Source organism: Haemaphysalis longicornis, unplaced genomic scaffold (genome assembly GCF_048455015.1).
Source record: "Haemaphysalis longicornis isolate Haplotype H1 unplaced genomic scaffold, Haemaphysalis longicornis Haplotype H1 scaffold_5, whole genome shotgun sequence".
Lineage (NCBI taxonomy): Eukaryota > Metazoa > Arthropoda > Arachnida > Ixodida > Ixodidae > Haemaphysalis > Haemaphysalis longicornis.
In genome coordinates this window covers 211,118,210-211,127,550 of record NW_027526385.1, presented here as the reverse complement: position 1 = coordinate 211,127,550, position 9,341 = coordinate 211,118,210, and the positions used below count along the sequence as shown (strand labels likewise).

At 45.1% G+C, this 9,341-nt stretch overlaps 1 non-coding gene across 1 annotated transcript; it reads left to right on the top strand.

Moving 5' to 3' along the window:
* The first annotated feature begins 4,027 nt into the window (after nt 1–4,027).
* Trnaa-ggc (transfer RNA alanine (anticodon GGC)) lies at nt 4,028–4,100 on the top strand. The gene has a single exon. It is a non-coding gene; the product is annotated as a tRNA-Ala (tRNA).
* Nucleotides 4,101–9,341: the final 5,241 nt, after the last annotated feature.

Genomic DNA, 9,341 nt, shown 5'->3' with positions numbered 1-9,341 from the left:
GAATCAGCTGGCCGATTGTTCACACCGACCTAGACAACAAGAACCAGTCTTAGAGGAGGGACTTACACCTACCTTAAACGTCGCTTCTTATCTCTCTCGAAAAAACTCGAATTTCGTAGTAAATCGTGAAAAGCACTTATGACACATGATCTAAGCTTTTGTGGATTCCAAGGTGCGCTATCTACGACTATGACCAGTTGACAACAGAAAACAAGTGGCTCTTTCAAAACCCTTCCCCTCAAAAGATTAACCGTTTGAACCAAGGTCAGCCATGTGATGACAGTCGTGTCTTTCGCATTGAGACGAAACCAAACCGGCCGGCGCTCTTTTAGACCTGCGCATATTTATCTGAACCCCTTTCATCAGTATGACATCGTATGGTTTTCCCCTTGAGCCCAAGAATTTAGTTGGAAATAGTGGTTTATCAGAAATACACTTGAACGCACCTAGCCTCAGAAATTTGTATGATGATATGCTTACCATGTTACCCTTTTTGAATACCTATAGTTTGTTTATCAGCCTTTCCGAGACCAGGCAATCACCCGAATGTGGTCACATTGTTAGCGTTCTTTAGTTCACACCAGAATACAACAATTCCAGAAAAACTACTCATGGTTGCGCCGCCATCTTTGTTGCTTCTTACATTAACTATAAATGCTGAAATGATCTTCGTCTTTCCGTAGAAAATGCGAGTCACTTTAGGCAGAACTCAATGAACCGCCATAAGCACCTGAGATGTGTAAATTGTTGTGAGCTCCACATACCGTTGGCCTTCATCACCCGTGTTGACCGTTTTACACCGAATTAATCAAACTTCTCAGCTAGCACACTTACTGCAGAAAAGAAAAGTGTATGATTCGGCTATATGAATATTAATCTGTCCTATGAGCGTAACCCTTTGTGTGTCGATTACACTAACTGCTTCTTTAGCTTCGGCTATTAGTGACTGTTAAGCATTAAAAGGGATGCATCGTTACCCCAAATGGTACACTTATTCGCAATACTTTGTCAGTTTTATACCTTAAGAAGATTGCGGCCCTCTTAAATTATGCACATCTGAACACTATCCTACAGCTTATTCGCCTAGATTTCACATAAATAGAAGAATGAATTTTATAATACCGTTCCACAAAGGAAGTGTTTACTAGCCCTACACTTCAGACTGATTTGTCAGATGTGTTTTTCGTTCATAGACGCTAGATGTGCCCATTATAAGCTGGTATTAAATATTAAAGGGTGATCGGTTAAGGCTTCTGAGGCTGTTTTCAGCTCATCAAGGAAACAGAAAGTTTCCCGCTCCACACAGCCCTTGGGTAACAAATGCACTAGTATTGCCTATGCGAATAAAAGAGATCTCTGAAAAAGAAAAAAAGCCGCCTTTTCACACGAAGTAAAAAATCGGAATGAAATATTCAGCAACACTCCTAATAAACATCAAAAGACAGCAAAAGGACATTTTACGAAAATAGGTTTAATCTGGGCAGGCTACGTCGTAAATCATAAATAGAAAATAGTTTACGGTTTCCAGTATAACGACAGGAATCACTCTAATGTAACTAAGTTATTATCATCAGACGTTGGACTCAGTGACACATTTTCGACATTGCAAATATATTTAGCGAACAATTCTTCGGCTCTACAGTTCCCACATTACCAGGTGTAACTCCATCATTATATGGACTTCCCCAGTCCATTATCCTTTTACCCACTGCACGGACGACATTACTGTCTTAATAAGTGAGGTAAAGCTAACTAGTGCAGGCCTCGACCTTATTTACCCCAATATTGTTAAAATGATACCGCATGTCACAGGAATCCCTTTACCATAAAATCCACTTGTTCTTTTTGACGGTTGTGTTTTTCATGCAGCTAATCAAATCCTAAATCCAGACTTAAAAAAAAAGAAACAGAGTATGTCTGGCATTTAAGATGAGATTCCTCTTTTCTATTCAGCAAGATTCGTGAAAATTGTTATGTAAACCGCTTGATGCAATATTTATAAAAAAATGAAATTCTTTCACTTCATCGAGATATATTCAGGGATGATTTTTGACTGACTGCGCCCTACTTTATTTCAATGATTACATTATAGCCTCGATAAACTCGGGATGCTATGGCCGTGCGTTAAAACGTCTATTTTCCTGAAAAAAGTGCGCTGTTAGCTTAACTAAGAGTCATTGCTATAGTTCGTGCTGCTCTAACTTTCATTAGTAGTTATTTTTGATTAAAAAACAGGCCTCTTTATGTCCCATTTAGCATCAACTTTCACAGTCACTAATAAAGGCGTCACATAGGAATCACTATTTGGACAAATTTAATTTTTAATCCACATTAATTACCTTCCCACCAGCATTGTGGCTGTGAATAATTTCTTTGAGCAACTGACACCACCATATTATTATCGAGTACATCAGTTGCCTTCGTTACGTACTGATTCTAACAATAATATTTTAGCAATATTTTGCATTGGTGTCCTAAAATGTGTTTTAAAATATTGCAACTTAGAAAACGTCGGACACAACAGAAGCGAAAGTAGTGCTTGCGGGGCCCAAAAGAGATTCGACAGTGGTGTTTGTAGCCAGGAGCTTTGCTGATCCACCTGTGGAGCATCCAAGGCATGGCAAAATGACGACGCCGTCGGACATAAAACGTGGAGAGAGAACTATGAGCACATCACCGTCACTAATTCGGTTTGAGCAGACAGAAAAGAGCGTCTCGCGGCCGGGGTTTAAAACGCAATATGCACTTGCAGTGAGGTGTAGCTGTGTCACTTCTAAAATGCCGCTACGCTGCTCTGTATCCGTGAGCTGAATTTCCGAGTGATTGCATCAAGTGACGGCGGACGCGGATGACAGAAAAACCCAACCCAAATTAACATGAAGACCACAGGCTGACATCCCCACACACTGAACATGATGACGAAGAGAACCAATGCCAATCTGCAATGTGCATTGTCCAGATTGATCAATCAGGCTGGCCTTCACTTCATGTAAAAAAAGGTCCCGTATATTGTGTTCGCAACTTGCCTAGATGAGCACACATTGCACACTTACCACTAAAACACTGGCACCATTGTCAATAACGGCATCTTGGCAAATACCGGCTTACGTGCTTGCCGCTGTGCAGCCATTCCTCCACATGTTCGTCCTGAAGACCAGCGAAGTGTGGGCGGGTCGCGCCGGGGACTGGTCCAAATGCATTGCAGAGGTGCTGAAACTGTGCAACTGGGGAGTGTCTTGCGACATGGACATTGTCCCTCATGGCAGGCTGTGACCGGAGGTGAGCTCGAGAGTTTTCGAAGGGGAGCTTCACCTCGGGGTGGACTTTCACCTTACCATTTGTGATGCCGTAGTTAGAATGCGACGGTACCGTTTCTTTCGCGGCTCCTGTGATAGGAGTCGTCAAACGGAAAATCCAGAATGGCGACTCAGCGTGCTTGCCGATGAGGATCAGCCAAAGAAGAGGTTGTGCAAGTGATTATGAGTATTGAAAGCAGATGCGTCAGCCGCAAAGTACTCGTGATGATAATTGTCCCTGATGAAGACAAATATCCTCTAGCGGGCAGCAACACACCAACTCATCTTACATTATAAATATATATATATATATATATAAATACATTTATCCCGGCCGCCGGGCGTTTTTTCACCACTTTCTTTCTGACTCAAAAAATTCTTCATATCTTTCTATATTCCAACGCATTCCCCCCTTAGCTGTCCAAGTTTTTCTTGACTGCCAAACCTTATTCTGTCTCTATTCACTAAGCCCCTCATTTCCTATTTTTGATGCGCTACATGCATACCGAGTGCCTCTGTTCAGGCAGGCTTGGGGCCAAATGTAGTTTAAGAGGGTTCAATGCTGGTCGACCACTCTCCACATGTCGTAGACACTGGAGTCACGGCCCGGATGTTAAAAAGAAGGTCCCCTTCACCCCGAGTAGTCCAAGTGGCGCTGGCTACCAAAACCCACTGAAGGAAACAAAAAATACCTTGACATAAATACCCCAGAAAGTGGTGGGGAAAGAGCCCCGCCGGTAGCGCAGTGGTTATCGCACCAGACCGGCATTCTGGAGGTCGTGGGTTCGTATCCCACACGGCGGGCGTTTTCTCACTACTTTCTGAATCAAAAAATTCTTCATATCTGTCTATGCCCGAACGCACCCCCCCTTAGCTTTCCGAGGTTTTCGTGACTGCGAACCGTTATTCTGTCTATATATAAATAACTATACATATATATACATATAAATAATGTATATATATATATAAATATATATATATATATATATATATATATATATATATATATATATATATATATATATATATATATATATATATATATATATATACATTATTTATATGTATATATATATATATATATATATATATCAGGGAAGAAGTTCCGGACTACCGTAGCAATCGGTCAAAACTTGGGTGCAGACAATTGGAGAACACTGAACAAGGGTTTTATTGTTCCCAACAGTTGCGAAAGGAGAACCTTTCTTCTTCAGGGGTTATTTTAGAATATAACCGAAAAACGCTTATGCACACTTTGCCTCCGAGCGCTTCCCTTTCTCCTCACCCTCGTCAATGAGAGCTCTCGAGGAGAGTAAAAGAGGGGGAGAGTAAGAATAAGATGTCGTAACTATACTACAGAAGGTGGGAAAACGCAAGAAAAGAGGAAGGGAAAGAGGAAAGTTGTAAATGGGAAGGAGGCACAGTTGCAGCATTGATAGACAAAAAACAGACGCATAAAGTTCAAGCAAGGTGTGTCTACTGAGAAAACGGCGTGCTGCGTCTGCGTGCGGAAAGAGAGAGAGAGAGATACATTATATTTGGAGAGTCGAAGCTCGAAAGCCTGAACGAAAAGTCAGTGGATGGCAGAGAAGCATGCCAACCTCTGCCTACTGGTGATGAATGGTAAAAAAACAACGAAAAAGAGGCATTTGTTAATGGCGGTTTGAGACCGTCGTTAGACAGAGACAAGAACCACATTGCCGCAGGTGCCCGAAGGAAGCTGATCGGGAAACGAAACATTCGTGGACAGACTTGAAATAAACGATCAGTGAGTCCCCAATGCGCGGAGGCTCTTACGGGTCCATCTGAGTGAATTGGTCCGGAACGTTTGCGTAGAAAACGATTTACGCCTTGGAAAGAACCACAGGCGGAGAAGGATTTATCACCTCACCGCCGCCGGAGGGGCAGTCGCCACGCCACCCGTCCCGCACCGCCACCCGCCCTCCCGCTTCCCCCCCCCCCCCCCCACCGACCCCTCGTCTCACAGATGCCCGCACAACGCGGTTCCCATCAGGGGCGAAGGATGTGCCCTACGACCTTAAAAGAGAGAAAAAGAAAATTGGAAAAAAAAGAAGAAAAAGCTAAGTGATTATTATTCGTTTCGCCCTCCCTCAAAACATCTCAGGATGGTTACGTCAGTTTCGAAATCAACTCAATCTCCGTTTGGTCTCATTTACTCCTTCTGCAAACGTCCGAAATTTATGTATAAAGAAGGATTCTCTTTGTTCCTGCTCGTATGTGCTGCGGAAGCCGGACTGAATTAAGATGGCCTGTATTTTTGCAAACGAGTGACCCGGGAGTCGGAGATGCCTGGACAGCGGAAGGTCGGGGAGGCCCTTCCCGTGTGACTTGTCATTATTAAATCTTTTGAGGAAAGATGTTTTTGTTTGGCCGATATATGCCTCCTCACAGACAAGGCAGCGGAGTTTGTAGATTACATTAAGGGGTGTCACAGTTGAGGTTGTCTTTGATTTCATGTTTATGGTTCACCTGGTGGCCTCGGCAACGTTAATGGTCTCCATGTGGGGACAAAGTTTACAGCACGGTTTGCCGCATGGCCGGCAGCCTAGCGTTCGCTCAGATACTTCTGTTTTTGCCCTGACCAAAAGGTCCTTCAAGTTTCTGGCCCGTCTGTACACAGCACGGGGGGGGGCGCTGAAAAATACCCGACAAGCGCTCACTCTGCCTTATGATATTAAAATATCGTCTCAGGATGTTGTTTACTTAAGAAGTTTTGGACGAGTACGTACGGACTAAGTTTGTCTCATGGTGGGTTTCTTTTAGGGTTTCACTCAGAATGTCTTCTCTTTGTAAATAGCGTGCTCGGCTAATAGCATCGTCAATAATTTCTTCTGGATATTTTTGACCAATCAGGGCGGTCTTTAGTTCCTCAGCATGTTTTTCGAAATCGTCCCGTCCAGAGCATATCCTGCGGTAGCGGCGTGCTTGTGAGTAGGGTATACTTGTTTTACAATCGCGGGGATGGCTGCTGTAGAAGTGAAGATATCGTTGGCGGTGAGTGTGTTTCCTGTACAATGTTGTTGAGACTCTCCATTGGTCAAATATGAGCGTGACATCCAAAAAATGTAGGGTTTCAGTTGATATTTGATAGGTCAGTTTGATTGATGGATGGAGAGAGTTGATTTCTGAGATAAATTCCCTGAGGCTTGCTTCATCATTATTCCAAATGAAGAAGATGTGATCGAAGATTTTTTTATAAATGATAGGTTTTGGACAGCGTGTTGCAATGAACTCTGTTTCTAATGACGCCATAAAGATATTGGCGTATGTAGGTGCCATTTTGGTACCCATGGCTGTGCCGTTAATTTGGAGGTAGTGGCTATTGTCGAATTCAAAGTGATTGTACTCTAGAACGAGGTGGAGGAGGGTTTTCAGTGTTCCATGGGTTACGTCCAAGCAGAAATTAGAGTCACCATAGCATGAGACTGTGGCAAGGATGCCATCAGAGTGAGGAATGTTAGTGTACAGGGACGTAACATCCATGGTGACGAGAAAACTGCCCGTTGGGACCTCGAGGCCTGAAACCTCGCGGAGAAAGTGACCTGTATCCTTTACGTATGAGGGGAAAGTCGGCGGGATGTCTTTAATTAGGTGGTCAATGAAACTGGATATTTTTTCCGTTGCCGTTCCATTGCTAGATACAATTGGACGACCAGGATTGTTTTCTTTGTGTATTTTAGGTGGGAGATAGAAACGTCCTGGCTTAGAATTTTGGGGTAGCATCGCTTCATACATCGGATCGGTTATTTTCCAATCACGCAGCAGGTTCTTTAGTGCATCCACGATTTCAGCTTCAAATCGCAATGTTGGGTCGTCTGTGAGCTTGCGGTAGAATGTCTCATCAGCTAGCTGGCGCTGTCCCTCGTTTAAATAGTCAGTCTTGTTCATAATTACCACAGCCCCCCCTTTGTCTGCAGGTTTTATTACAATGGCAGTGTCCTCACTCAGGCACTTCCGGGCTTCACGCTCGTCACTAGCGAGGTTGCTGCGGATGGGTAACCGTTTTTCGAACTCTTTGATTATGTCTTTTTGCACGGCCGAAATGTATAGATTCAAGTGCTTATGGCGTTGCTCATTTGGTGTCCACATTTTGTCTGAAGGGGCAGGAAGTGGTTTTTTGCTTTCAGTTGGACGCCCATGAAAGTATTCCCGAAGGCGCAGGTTTCTCGCAAATTTGTCCAGGTCCTGATAAAGCTCGAATTCAATAACGTTTCCCGATGAAGGACAGAAGTTTAGGCCCTTTGACAGCAATTTGATTTTCGCTGAAGAGAGCTCCCTACTTCAAATGTTCACAACGTTAGAATGCGAGTGCTTGCGCTCAGCCGGAGAGGGCTGTTTATTTGGGAGGATCAAAACGTTAGAGAATTTAGGGCTGTTTTTTGAGTCTCAGTTTCTCTTGTCCTCCCCTGGCATCCACCCCGGCACCCACCATCAGAGCGCCGTCGTCCCCGCGAATTGAAATTTTGTCCCTTTCGCATTTTTTTGACTTTTTGTTTTCCGCAATTTTCTGTTTTTTATCTTCGTATCTTTCCAATTCAGATTGTTCCGGATTAGAGAGAATTGCTTCCTGGCGTTTTCTGAGTTAAGCTGATCTGAGTTAATGGGCCTTCCGACTGCTGTGCTTCATAACCAATTTCGTCAGGCTGACGGACGCGTCATTTAAGATCTTTTCCCACTCCTTTCTCTCAGTGTCACTAAACGTAGACATTGAAGGTGACAAGCGGAGCTGGAGACCATTGGGTGCCGAATTACTCTTGACGTATGAATTTAGATAGGAGGCATGTGAGGTAAATCGTACTTTTTTTCCACAGTTTTACGTAATCATACGAATTATTTAGACCATCTCACGCCAGAGCGGACCTCACCTGAGCCGCCGCACTGTCAATTTGTCACCCCAAATGGCCACGCGCGAGCCGCCTGGCCGTAGCAGAGTCGGACGGCCGGCAGCGCTGCAGGCGCATCAGCCGCCGCAGCACCTGGCGTGGGGCGTCGCGGGGATTTTCGGCGAGCGCCGCCCACGATTTGGAAGCTGAATTCGTCCTTTTGGGTCTTTGGGGGCCTCTGCGGGAGCACAGGAAAGTGCAAAAGTCCGGTGACGGCCGGGGTAGCTGCACAATCTGAGGCGTGGTCCAACCACTCCCGTGTGAAGCGGGCGGCGTTCCTGAGGAGAAGTTGATTCAGGTGGCTGGTCATTACGGCCACTCCCTCGTAGCTCGGATGGACTCCGTCTGCCACGAACACATGAACCAATGGCAGCCACTCCATCCCATGGTCGATGAAGTGGACGTTCCGGGTGCGGCGGCAGTACTCCCGAAGCAACTCGTTGAGCCGGAAGGCCTCGTTGTTGTAGCGTTGCACGGTGTTTCTGTTGGCACTTCCACGGAGGCGGTTTGGGGTATGTGGCAGGAGCAGGGTGATGAAGGTCTTCTCAATGTCCGGGCGTTTACGGCGAATAAACTCTAGTACGTCCCGGTACGAGTCAAACGTGCTCGCTGCCGATCAGTGTCGCTTCGTAATGTCGTTTGAGCCGACGTGGAGTACCAACGTGTTCGCTATCCGGGGAACTAAGTCCAGGAGGAGCCCAATGTCGCCGACGGTTGCATCAAGTTGGCAAACAAACGCCGGTGTTCCGTGCCGGAGGGGGTGAAAATTTGTGAAAAAATGCTTGACTTGGGAGTCGCCGATGACGACGGATATGGTAGGTGTTTTAGGATATCTCCAGGTCAGGTTCGCCATCGTGGTACGGGCAGTAGTCGTGAGGTATATAGCAGGTAAGAAGTTCCGGACTACCGTAGCAATAGGTCAAAACTTGGGTGCAAACACGTGGAGAACACTGAACAAGGGTTTTATTGTTCCCAACAGTTGTGAAAGGAGAACAATTCTTCTTCAGGGGTTATTTTAGAATAGACAGAAAAACGCTTATGCACCCTTTGCCTCCGAGGGCTTTCCTTTTTTCTCACCCTCGTCAATGAGAGCTCTCGGGGAGAGTAAAAGAGGGGGAGAGTAACAATAAGATGTCGTAAC